This window comes from Dipodomys merriami, unplaced genomic scaffold, assembly GCF_024711535.1.
Source record: "Dipodomys merriami isolate MVZ:Mamm:240054 unplaced genomic scaffold, mDipMer1.0.p SCAF_607, whole genome shotgun sequence".
Classification (NCBI taxonomy): Eukaryota; Metazoa; Chordata; class Mammalia; order Rodentia; family Heteromyidae; genus Dipodomys; species Dipodomys merriami.
Genome location: NW_027206188.1, coordinates 553,450 through 567,640, shown reverse-complemented (window position 1 = coordinate 567,640; position 14,191 = coordinate 553,450).

The window sequence follows — 14,191 nt, the reverse complement described above, 5'->3', positions numbered from 1 at the left end:
TTTGAAATGAACGCCAAGACATAGAAACAGCAGGTCTTCTTTTGTTTAATTGTCAAGCTTGATGTAGCCAATGTACCGCAGCTAGTTCTTTCTTCTTACTTTATGTCATTTTTCTTTTCCTATTGGTTTTATCCATGGAAATTACTGTCTTTGATTCTGGTACCCTGCATCCAGTATATTCATTTATTTGATTGGGGAAAGGGAAGAGAAATACCAAAATGCTGAAAGAAGTACAAAAGGTGAACCATTGCAACAATGATACCTACAGGACACTATAGCGGAAATTAACTTTACAATGTAATGGTGGGAGAGGGGCAATGGGGGAAGGGACAAAAGGAGAAGAAAACTGAAGTGGGTAACAATGTTCAATGAGAAATGTAACTAACTCATGTAAATGTAACCCCTCTGTACAGCATCTCTATTATAAAATAGATTTTTAGAAATATAAAAATTAAAAAAGTGTTTTTCTCAAAAAATCTTAATCTGATACCAACGGAACTACTGAGTTCATGTCAAAGAGTGTTTGGGGACTTTCAAGAAGCTAGTACTAAGTACATATAACCACAATTAAGTGATAATAAGAAAAGTAGCTCTTTTTATTGTATTATATGAGTAAAGGAAAATTTCATTTCTGTTTCCTTATAATTTATGTTTGTGATCTTTGTTGTTCCCAAGTCAGACTAATGTCTTGTTCTTCGCTTTCTTTGGTATGTATAGCTTGGACATGTAATCTGAGGTATAAGAAGCATTCGTTGTTCAATTTGGAGGCCTAGCATAGAAGCACTCCTCCCTGGCGAAGAAGTTAGACTGGAGGACCCCTAACACTCACTGTGGTTTCTCTCCCACAGCTCACTGAGGAATTTAGGAGTTTGAGACTGTGACTGCGAATTAAGTGCCTCTTATGATTAAGAATTATTGGTAGATTTGAAAAAAATATTTTGGTAATAAATAGACTAGAAAAAATGTTATTTGCTATTTTTTATCACTGTATTTCTTTTTGTCTAAGTATAAAAGCCAGCCTTACACTAATGGCCTAGAATAAGCAAAATGAGCTTATAGAGCTCAGATCATTTCTTTCCACAGAAGATGACAGCAGAAGAAGAAATACAGGTCCACAACTGGCCCAAGCAAGAGAGAGTGATGTCTCCTTAACTCTTAGGATCGATTGCTCAATGAGGAGCATTCAGGACTAATGACAGCTTAAGGACCTAACATTCCCTGTGTTGTTCCATGATAGGAAGCAGTCACCAGTCTCCCATAATACTGTAGCTGCCACACCTGACTGGTGACCTTGGCTGTGTACTGAGAACTCCCAGCAGGGCTTTGTCATGACCACTGGAGAGTCAGGATTGCACTCTAAGAGGACATAAAGGAAGGTGGTAACATGGCCTGAGTCAGGGTTTTGTCAGATATATATGATTTGTAACAGGCACTACTGTCTTCTCGCTAAGAATGTGGGGTCCTGCACACTAATTTAGCACAACAAGTGTTAGCTTCCACCATTTCCTTATGAAAGCCAAAAGAAGGTCATTAATGCCCTCTGGGCATATTTTCATCAATATTTGGCAGGTAAAAAGCTATATAAAATCAAGTTCATCATGAGGAAAAAATCCAGATGAAAACCAAATTGCAGGAGCATTTACAAAAAAATGTTTTTCTGTACAAATCAAATGTGACAAAATATTTAAAGTTATTGAAGCTTTGAAAGTTAAATTGATTTCATTTTTACTATGATTGCAATTGTCTTTTATATTTCAACTACTTAACGAAAAGAAGGTAGGCCACGTACGACCAGTGGCTGACACCTGTAAGTCTAGCTATTTAGAAATCTGAGATCTGAGGAAAGTGAATTGAAGCTTGACTAGGTAGGAACAACCTGTGATACTTGATCTCCAATTAACCATTCAAAATCAAGAAGTGGAAGTTTGGTTCAAGTTGTATTCTTTTACCCTTGAGTAAGAAAGCTAGAGGTCAGCTCCCTGAGTTCAAGCCCCAGTATTCACACACACACACACACACACACACACACACACACACACACACACACACACACACACACACACACAAACACACACACACACACACACACACACACACACACACACACACACTCTCTCTCTCTATCTCAAAAATAACCAGTGACCAGGAAACAGACACAAGATGGTATTTTTCTTACACTTTTCATTTTTGTTGTTTTTAAAAAATTTATCTCTCTTTGAGAAGTTAAAAGGGTCATAGAAGAGGAGGGACAAAGGATAAACATGTGAAATAGCGGTATTCAATTGGTACTATTTTGAAAATGACCTATGCAACTTGTTTGTGTGGAAGGATGGGAAAACTGGAAGAGATGAAGAGAAAGGATGACATTGGCCAAAAAGAAATGTCCTCAGGGAAGTAGAGCTGTAGCTCAATATGAGTGCCATTCTTCAGCAAAAGAGCTCAAAGACAGTGTCCAGGCCCTGAGTTCAAGCCTCTTTACTGACTAAAACAAAAACAAAGACAAAAGAAATGTAATCACTACCACATGAATGTAACTAAAACCTCCACAGCACAACAACAACAATAATAGTAACAGAAGAAGAAGAAGAAGAAGAAGAAGAAGAAGAAGAAGAAGAAGAAGAAGAAGAAGAAGAAGAAGAAGAAGAAGAAGAAGAAGAAGAAGAAGGAAGTTAATAAAACCAAACCAATGAGAGAAAAATTGAGAGAGCAAAGGAAGGGCTGACCTTTCAAAAAAAGAAATATATCCATACCTGATTTATATGACTGTATCATCTGTGTAATTCACTTTTAGAATAATAATACAAATGAAAAAAATATAGTGCGGGAGGCATAACTCAAATGGGAGGTCAGACTAATATGTATGTGATACCAATGTCAAACCCATTACCAATTTCCCCTTCCAAAATGAATCTTCTCATCATTTGTGCTTTCCCTAGCTTATGAAAGGGAGTGCAAACAGTTAAAGAGAGAGAAAGATAATCATATAATGCTCAAAGCTGGGACCACATACTCTTATGCACCAGCTGTAAATAGTCAAGCTTACACAGAAATTCAGTATCATCCAAATCAGCAAGCAATTCACTTTGAAGGATAGGGATAATGGGTGCAGGGTGTCCCTACATTATTTCAAAAAGAGTAAAGCCAAGCTGATAGGGTGAATTTCTTACTCTAAACAGGGCAAAAGGAAGGGGAGATACACAGTCTGTGCCAGTCTCCAAGGCCAATTTAGTTAAGGTATCTTTTAGAGACCGATTCATTTTTCCTACCTGCCCTAAACTCTGAGGTCTATAAGCACAGTGCAATTTCCAGTTCATCCCAAGTGCCGCGGTTATTCCCTGACTTACTTTTGAGAGAAAGGCCAGTCTGACCTGATGGTGGATGGGAAGCCATATACCTGGGTAGGATTTCTTCCAGGATCTTCTTAGCCACGGCATTCATGGTCTAATGCTTTTTTGGGTAGGCTTCAACCCATCCTGAAAAGGCATCTACGAAAACTAGCAAATATTTATATCCAAATTTTCCAGTTTTAATTTCTGTGAAGTCTACTTCCCAATACACACCTAGCCTATCTCCACGGAGTAGAGCTCCTTTTGCAGCTGGTTGATTAGGGGCATTGGTAAGCTGACAGGCTTTACAATTTTTAACAATGTCTTCAATGAGTTGATTTCCTTGCTTAATTTTTACTTCTGAGTGTCGGACCAAGTCCTGCATTCTTCGGGTTCCCATGTGAGAGACCCGATGGATTCTCTTAAGAATCCCCTTGCCCAATCTTTGTGGCAAGATAAGTTTCCCCTCATGAGTTTTCTACCAGTCTTTGTTTCCTTCTCTGTCCAGGGGTTTATAGGCCATGGGAATTTTCTTTATCCACTCCAAGTCTTCTTGGGAGTACTGAGGCTCAGAAAGCAAAGCTCATGGCCCTGGGTCTACTAGAATCAGTACTTCTGCTCTGGGCTGGAGGGCTGCCTCCCTAGCTGCCTGATTGGCCAAGTTATTTCCTTTGGTTATAGAATCAGTTCCCTTTTGATGGCCAGGGCAGTGCATAATGGCAATATTTGCTGGTTCCCATATGGCCCGGATGAGGCTTAAAATTTCTTGTTTGGTTTTAATTGTCTTCTCTTAGCTATCAGTATCCCCCTCTCTTGGTAAATGGCTCCATGCACATGCACGGTGGCAAAAGCATACTGACTGTCTGTGTAAATGTTTAGTCTCTTCCCTTTTCCCACTTTTAGGGCTTTTGTTAGTTTCCCTAGTTCTGCTCTTTGTGCAGACGTTCCCTGGGGGAGTATTTCTGCCCACACTATCTCAGTGTCCGTGGTGACTGCTGTGCCCGTGTACCCTTCTCCATCTCAAATGAAACTGCTGCTGTCTGTGAACCAAGTAAGCTCAACATACGATGGTGGCAAGTCCAACAAGTCTGGCCTCTTTTCTTGGCCCGTTCTCTCTTTTCATGTTCAATTTCATGTTCTCTGTCTTTCCTTTCCAGTCTTTGCTCCTCAGTCTCTCTTATTGTAAACCTTTTCCACCGTGGCTACTAGATCCCTAATACACTTTTTACCAAGTCTGTCTAGAGCCTGCAACTTTCGCTGTATATCTGGTGCAGCCTGATTTATATAGACAATCATAACCATCTGAGCCGACTCCAGGGTCTCTAGATCATATGGGATATATTGACTAAAAGCTTCAATGAGCCACTCAAGATATGCTGCTGGACTTTCCCTTCCTCCCTGTCTAACATCATAAACTTTGGCCATATTTGTAGGTCTGGGAGCTGCGGCCTGGAGACCTGCCAACAGAGCCTGCCGGTAGATGAGGAGTCGCTCCCTACCTTCAACCTTATTGTAGACCCATGTTGGTTGGATCTCAGGAAAAATGGCAGCGATCAGGGCAGGATCCATGATGGGTGCTCCTGTGGGGCCAGTGATATGTTTCTGGGCTGCCTCTCAAATATGGTCTCTCTCTTCCGTTGTAAAAAGGACCTGTAAAAGTTGACTACAATTATCCCAAGTGGGCTAATAAGTAAAGAGCATAGTTTCAACCAAACAAATTAAATCCTGGGGTTTCTCAGAAAAGGGGGCATTTTGGGTGCACGAATTGTATAGATCACTGGTAGAAAATGGCCAATATTGGCGTTGCTGTTGACCATCCACATCCACAGGACCTACCGCGCCTAAGGGAAAAACAGCTGCACTAGAAGGTGGGCTGATCCCATGGCATCGTCGAGTGACTGGCCCCTCAGAAACTTTAACAAAAAAGTAACTCACACGTTAAGCCAAATTATATCTGAATGTTTAACGTTACAGACACTGGTGTTCATTCATTCTAACCTTGATGCCATTCATTATTCTTAAAATATGTTGCAGTTTTACACCTTTTTATATCTTAAATCTTATTTACACCTTACTTATATACACCTTTTTATATCTCACATCTTTTTCTTATTCTAACCCCACCTCTAACTGGAACACATTTCCTAATCCTAAACCTACATATAACTGAATCATATTGTTAATAGCACACCTCTATTGCACATTTATTCTCTTGCTCAGCATATAGGTCTAAATTTTACTTGCATTTTGAGCATAAATTTTTAAGTGTTTTTCTATTTCCTGTCATGTTTTCTTTGTTTGTTTTTTTTTTTTGTTTTTGTTTTTTGTTCAGCTGTGGGGCCTGAACTCTGGCCTTGGGCCCTGTCCCTGTGCTCTTCAGCTCAAGGTGAGCATTCAACTGCTTGAGCCACTGCGCCATTTCTGGTTTTCTAGTGGTTTATTGGAGATGAGTCTCAGGGACTTTACTGCTGAGCTGGCTTTGAACCATGATCCTCAGATATCGGCCTCCTTATTAGCTAGGATTACAGGCGTGAGCCACCGGCTCTCATCTTCATTTTTTTTTTTAATTTTATTTTATTGTAAAGACGCTTTAAAGAGGGATTAGTTACATGTGTAAGGTAATGAGTACGTTTCTTGTTGAGCATTGTTAGCCCCTTCTTTGTTGTTCTCCTACTCCCCTTCTTCTCTTACTCCTCCCTCCCCATGGTGTAAAGTTCATTTTTAACATATTGTCTTATGAATATCATTGTTGCAATGTGTCATCCTGTGTTGAAGTTAAATTTTCTATTTATCTAAACCTAATTCTAATTCTGTCTGTGATCCTAACCCTAACTATAATAATAAAGATAGCTCAATTCAGAAGTTAACAAAAAATATTCAAGTTTTTATTCATCCTGTCAATCCACTGTCCATCTTGAATCAAGTTGCAGTTTAGCTTAAATCTTTTTTTTTCCAAATTAGATTATATGTGCTCATATAAAGATGTAATTTTATGTAAAACACAGAAGATTTTTGGGAGAAGGAGTAATGAAAAGGAAATAGAGGGAGCAAAATCAAATGCTTTAAATATATTATAGAATTGCCACTTCTGACAATTAATAACCATTAACAAAATAACTAAAAATTAATTTAAAAAAAACACACTGCCTTCTAGCGTTCTTTAAGAGAGCCATGATATGTCTTGTGAATAAAATACTTGTGTTAGATAAACTTTGTTCTTGCATATTTTATATTATTATTGGCCAATTATTTAACTTAATCAATACAAATATATCAAATAAGATTCCATGACAAAAAATATTAAACAGTTACTTAGTAATTGTTTGAGAAAAAGTTATAATCATGAGTTTTAGGAAACTAAATTTCTATTTCCTCACATAGCAATGATTTAGGTTTACTAATCTAGTACTTTTAGTAAGTTCAGAGAACATAATTGACATGAAAAACAACTAACTGTATATCTTGTTTCTTGAATGAGTGATATTTTAAACATTGTCTTTTATTAGGTTTAGTTATCAAAATAAATGCAATTTTATCTCCTTTCAGGACAAGTACTTTCCCTGCAATGAAATGTATTAGTATATTCAGGTATTTAAAAGCTAAATATTCTATGTTTGATATGAAGCTATACATATTCAGAATGACACGATTTTTGTATTTGTAAATGTCTAACCTCTGGGATTTTTGCTTCATCAATATAAATTATCTCATGAGGTTGTTGTGAAGACTCCAGTAACAAGTGTGGTCAAAAACATTTCCTGAATTCTAAATTTTAAATTTAATCATTTTAGCCTTTGATTATATCACTTATTGTCTCTTCAGAGCAATTAAACTAAAATAAATACTACTTTTTAAACATTTCACTCACATAGTAAATTAGTAAATAATATCAACACACGTCACAAAGTATTTCAGACTCATCAGATTTGGTAAACTTAGTGTGAAGAATGTAGCGAGTAGAAGGTTCTTATACTCAATATATATTTTTGGTTAAAGTAAGTTAAATTATATATCTGGGTTTCTAATTTGAATGTTAATCACATGGAAACAGGAAAATAATTTAAAAAATAATTACTTTGGGACCATTTTTCTGCTTAAAATTATGAAGCAAAAATATCTCTAAGAAATATATCTTTCAATAAAATGTTTCAACCCTTAGCAAAAGGCTTTATAAAGTTTATCTCAAATAGCCGGGCGCTGGTGGCTCACGCCTGTAATCCAAGCTACATAGCAAAAGGCTTTATAAAGTTTATCTAAAATAGCTGGGCGCTGGTGGCTCACGCCTGTAATCCTAGCTACTCAGGAGGCTGAGATCTGAGGATCGTGGTTCAAAGCCAGCCCGGGCAGGGGAGACCGTGAGACTCCTATCTCCAATAAACCACCAGAAAACCGGAAGTGGCGCTATAGCTCAAGTGGTAGAGCGCTCGCCTTGAGCTGAAGAGCTGAGCGACAGCGCCCAGGCCCAGAGTTCAAGCCCCACGGCCGACAAAAAAAAAAAAAAAAAAAAAAAAAAGTTTATCTCAAATATAAATATATATATAAAGTTTATATATAAACTTCAATATAAAGTTTATCTCAAAATAGAAATTCTGCAACTAATCTAACGTATGTTTTCATGCACAAAATGCTGTGATTTCTAGTCTTGTTATGTGATTTTAATTACATTTTTTAGTTGTGACATGATCCCTAATTATATTTATTACAAAATTTTGTAATTATGAAAATCATGCCTGTACACACTAATTTACATAAGATAATATTCAAACAAAATTATCTTTTTTCCTGTCTCCAACAGGGAAAGATGATGTGTATATTAAATGAAAGCACTCTAACAAAGAGTCTTTATAAAATCGAAATTTGCAACATGAGGATGGTAACAGGAGCACTTTCTACTTGGCTGAACAGGAATTCTTGTTTCTACAGTACTTTCTTACCTATTATTCACACAGGGAAAGCCATAAAATTTGAAGTTCATATGAAGGAATTTCATTCCTAAAAGATGTGGCAACCCTGCTCAAAAGCTCCATCTTATCACTAGTTCTTTGTGCTTGCTGGCTGATCTATTTCTCTATCATATGTTTCATATTATCAAGCATAGTAGTAATTCAGCTGTAAGTACATTACAGAAGACTCCTGAAAATCACAGCTATTGCTGTGTAATAATTAGGAGAGAGATTATATTACTCTCCAATTCCTCCCTTTGGCCTTCAATATGCCAATTAATTTTCAAAATAATCATGTATGATATTTGTTTATTTTTCCCTTTTTAGGGATTAAGCAAGTGCTTTTTGAAGTAAAAAGTGATGACAGTGGTATCAAAGCTCTGGTATGAGCACCTTGTCGCTAACAAGTAATCCTCTATGGACTGTAAATATGGAAGCCACACTAAAATTCTCTACTCTCTTCTCTCTCTCTCTCTCTCTCTCTCTCTCTCTCTCTCTCTCTCTCTCTCTCTCTCTCTCTCTCTCTCTCTCTCTCTCACACACACACACACACACACACACACACACACATACAAACACACACACAGCTGTCACCCAGACACATCAGAGATCAGTTCCATTCCTTTATTATGATAGTTGATTGATGTTTGCTCCATTTCTTTATCTCGACTACAAGATCGTGCCTGGATCTTTATCTTTCCCTGAGATCAAGTCTCTAGTTCTTCGTATACTGTGTATCTGTGTATTCATATTATGTTCCTCGCTGCCTCAGGCCAATTAACAATACCCTGAATACAGTATCCTCAAACTTGACATTCAAGTCAAACTCCATGAATTTATACTACTGTTTCAAAACACTAAAATTTATTCGATCTAGAAACCAAGAAAACACCCACCTTCTTACTTTAGTAGCAATTGACATCATGAAAGTAGAGGAATATAGATCAAGAACTGAGGTAAGGGAATTGGAGTATGTCTAAAATGTAGAATACTGGATGTGTGTTACAGATACAAAATTATCATCTATAGGCTCATTTATTGAAAACTTGTCATCCTATATTGAAAGCACAATTTACATACAGTTTTCCAGTTACTTTGCTTACCTATCACTTCTGATCACAAATCCTCTCATGAATTTTTATAGTATCTTTGAATAAATCACACAATTTGCATGTACTTATCATCTTAAGGAAAGACAGTCTGCTTTTACATCTTTCATTCTATATGACAAACCATTATTTTTTTGTTTCCCTGTTTGCTGAATAAATGTATTCCTGGAAACAGGATATTCACATCTAATCTGGGTGTAATTTTCATTTTTAAAATTTGAAATATAATATAAACTTTGTTGTGACTAGTCATTTTCTAAAAATGAGAGATATTCATGAACACTTATATTTTGGTGCCTTTAAGTAAATTGAGACTTGATGTGGTATGGTAGTTCTTGTGTCTAATTGATTTAACCATTAGATTATTCATGAATAAACATGTGCATTGCACGTTTTTTTTTTTTTTTTTTTTTTTTTTTTTTTGTCGGTCGTGGGCCTGGGCGCTGTCCCTCAGCTCTTCAGCTCAAGGCGAGCGCTCTACCACTTGAGCTACAGCGCCACTTCCGGTTTTCTGGTGGTTTATTGGAGATAGGAGTCTCACGGTCTCTCCTGCCCGGGCTGGCTTTGAACCGCGATCCTCAGATCTCAGCCTCCTGAGTAGCTAGGATTACAGGCGTGAGCCACCAGCGCCCGGCACATTTTTATTTTTATATATAAAATAGTCCCCAAGGATTTACTTTAAAGTGATAAGGGGGGTTGTCTTCATGTTCCATACTTTATATTTATTTCAGTAAAAGTACTAGAAATACATGATGTTTACTAGAGCAATATAAAAGATGAGAATATATTTCTAAAGAGAATAGATTTATTGATTAAAATATAGAAAAGAGTAAAATAGTCAGGTTTCTTGCTTGAGACTGTATTAATTTCATATGAATGTAGCTCAAGATGAGACTCAGAGATAAATTCATATTAATGTTATTGAGATTTCAATCACATATAAGCAATATAGGTATTTTAAGGAATTGGTCATTCAAAGCCCTAGATACCTAATGGATGAAGAATGGTATTGAAAACAGCAGAGGAAAACAATTCAACATGCAGCTATTATTATTTTGTAATACTAATATGAAAGAAATGGAGGTTTTGACTTTCTGAAGAAGAAAATTTAGCCAGTAATTTCAATGTAAGGCATCAATTGTAACGGCTCTAAAGTCTTTTCCTCCAAGATATCCAAGAGTACTATACTCATTCTCTGGAGTAAATAAGTAATTATTTTAATTAGCTTTGCTTAATATTAACTTACTTGTAGCAAATACGTTAAAATGTCTTTCAATGTAATAACATACATTTTTGTACCTGTACTCGAGTCACCCCCACCCCGAAGACCACCAGAGACCACGACCAATACAAATAACAAAGGAGTCGTTTATTTGCAAATTCGAGGTTGGTCCTCCACACACTCAGTAACCAGTGAAGCTAAGAGGCCCCCAGCAGAGAATCAGCACAGTTTTTTATAGTATTGAACAAACAACTTTAAAGAAGTTTTACATGAGAATTTACATGATTGGCTAAAAATTTAAGCAAACTAAGCTATGCATATGTGATTGGCTAATATTATTATTGATGTTATTGATGGGAATTGTCTGGCCACTGGGTCACTGTGTTCTGCATGGCCACCCAGTGTTTGGTCAACGCATCTGGAGAAAATTCCTGTGGCTTTCCCAAGGATAGTTTATGTCTCAGTTGTCTGGGAATTGTTTTTCTTTTTGTGTCATTTCTAGGTCAAACCCATGGTTATTTTTATAATTCATACCTCACAAGAGGGTTGCTAGTGTGTAATGGAGTTACTTAGGCCTTCCTTGTGCCTCTTTAAGCTTTAGGCTCTTCATTTCTCCCCTTTCTAATATGCACCTTAAGGGCCAATCATGGTCCTTACGGGCCTGCACTATGTCTTTTTTCAGGAATCAGTTGATATTGTGTTCTCAATACCATCAGCTGCATGTTATTAACGCATTTCTTAACAAACATCACTAGTAGATTGACAACGCAAAGCTTTACTGTGAACACAAGTACCAGAATGATAATGGGGCCATCAGATTGGATATTAAGATGGTTATCCAAGGGGAATAATTAAACCATGATTCAAACCATCCTTCTTGTTTTTCTCTTTCTCTTTTTCATTTTGCTAGTCCCTCTCTTACTTTAGCTAAAGATTGTTTTACAACTCTGGAATGATTGGCGTAGAAGCATCATTCTTCCCCGAGGGCAGCACATAGACCGCCTTGTTGTAAGAAAATTAAGTCCAGCTCCCATCTGTTCTGTAACACTACCACATCTAAGGAGTCATGTGATTTTTGAAGGTAGACTATAGTGCTTTCCAGGTTTTTGATATCCTCATCTATAGTGGCAAGAAGGCTAGCGTAAAATGTTCTCTGAGTAATTAGGGATGCCACCCAAGTTCCTAGTCCAGCTAAGCCCACTAGAACCTCAACTGTTACTGCTGTTATTATTTCTTTTTTAGCTTTTCGTGGCCAATAGCTTGCTGCAGACATCTTTTTCATCATGTCTTCCTGAGAATGGTAGAGCAGTTGTGGGATAAGTTGTACTATGACACAAAAACTGTTAGTCCTATTTCAAACTTCTAAATGGACGCAGGGGGTTAGGCTAGTTGAACATGCCCACCAAGCATCTTGAGGAGGTAATAGGTATCCTTCCTCTGGAATCCATTCTTGAGTCTGATTACTTAAGTGAGTAAAGTTAGTTGGTACTCGTTCCACACATAACCCTTGTCCTATAACTGTCTGTAGAATAAGTTTTGCTTCCTTTTGTTCCCACCTGCATGATTTACTTGTTTTAACATTAGTCACATTCTGTATCAATGCAATACTCTCATAAAATGGAGGTCTCATATCAGAACACATCCAACGCGAGCTTGTAATATCAGCACGGGTCTGATTGATCACATTGTAAGTTTGAACCAACAGCTGCCGTAAGGAATCCTCTGCCCAGGGGATGCTCTCCCCAAGTGATGGGGTCACTACAGCCCAGGGCTCTTTCTTGTTGTCTACTTTGGGTTTATGGCAGAGACTGGTTTTAAAACTGTGTTTGGTCCCATTGCTGAAGGGGAATAACTGGCTGTGGCAATTGCTTGTAGGGTTATGAGAATGCCATCATGTGTCTCTCCCCATCTGTACAATCTTAGTCCCCAGGTCTTTCCTAATTCCCATCCTAGGGCTTGTTTGCCCTTGTCTGTGAACTGAACTTGCACTCTGGCATCATACTCCTGGGAGACCCTAATTTGTTTACGTACAGACATCCCATTAAAATGGATGCCCATTGGTCCTGGTTTGTTAAACATAACAAGGTCTCCTCCCTTTCCTTTCCATTTTCCTGAGGTACTTGTTTTGCAGCCCCAGCTCTTACAGTAAAAGTCCTCTGGTCCTCCCACAATTACTAGTCCTTCCTTCCCCTGGGCATACATACCATTGCCTCCATCTACATTTCATGAGCCTATGTCCTTCCCATACACCATCAGCAAGCTGACACAAGTTACATGTAAGCTTGTCGGGGAACCATAGGGACAGTCCTTCTTTCATGGCCAAAGGTAAACGTTTACCCATTACCTGATTGCTAACAGTCTAAGTCCAATTATATGGGCAGTGGAGATTGCCAGCACTTACTACTATGCTAATACAATTTCCACTTAAGTTATACACCAATATCCAATTCATGACTAAGTCCTTTTGTGGTTCAATTTGAGCTTTAAAGGATTTTCTTTGGAGCACAAGACTTGGCACACTGGATCCTCAACGAGATCTGCTATGGTATCTGCAGGCTTGCATGAGAATGGTGGATCCATGTAGTGATCCCATCGACTTTGAGGGCCGTTGGAGTCATCAAGATGATCACATAAGTTCCTTTCCACCTCGGCTCCAGGTTTTCCTGTCGGTGTCTTTTCACCAGGACCCAGTCTCCAGGGTGGAAGTGATGTGGGATTGATGGAGGGCCCAACTTGTACAGCGCCTTCAGTCCCTCTGTAAGGAGAACAAAATTTCTGAGTAATCATCTTCTCTAAGCAACTGTTCTGACAAATTAAGAATTGTGGGAAGGGGCACTCCGAATACAATTTCATAAGGGGAAAGACCAATTTTAAAAGAGGAATTGCATACACTGTATAAGGCAAAGGGAAGGAGAGTTACCCAGTCACCCCCGATCTCCATGGTCAATTTGTTCAGCCTCTCTGTTAAAATTCTATGCATCCTTTCCATCTGTACTGAACTTTGGGGTCTACAAGTACAATGCAATTTCCAATCTGCCCCAAGAGTACTTGCAAGTCCCCGACTTACCTTGGACAAGAAAGCTGGTCCATTATCTGATCCTATCATAATAGGGAAGCCAAACCTGGGTAAGATCTCTTCTAGTAACTTCTTAGCCACCACCTGTAACTTTTCGTGCTTTGTAGGAAAGGCTTCTACCCATCCTGAAAAGGTATCTATGAAAACTAGCATGTTTATATCCATACTTGCCAAGTTTAATTTCCATGAAGTCCACTTTCTAGTAAGTTCTTGGTCTCTCTCCTCTTATTTGACTGCCTGTTCCTGTCTGGTTCTTAATTTCATTTGTCAGTTGACATGCCTTACGGTCCCTGACAATTTTAGCATGACTATTTTTGATCATAAGTCCAGCATTTGTCACCAGATCTTGCATCTTCCTAGCACCCACGTGGGTGCTTTGATGCAACTTAAGCAGTACTTTACTCCCTAACTACTTGATAAGATAATGATGCTCCTAGAATCTCTTCACCAACCATTTAGGCATTGTGCCTTCAGCAGTTGATCAATCCATTTCATGTCCTCAGTGGTGTATATTG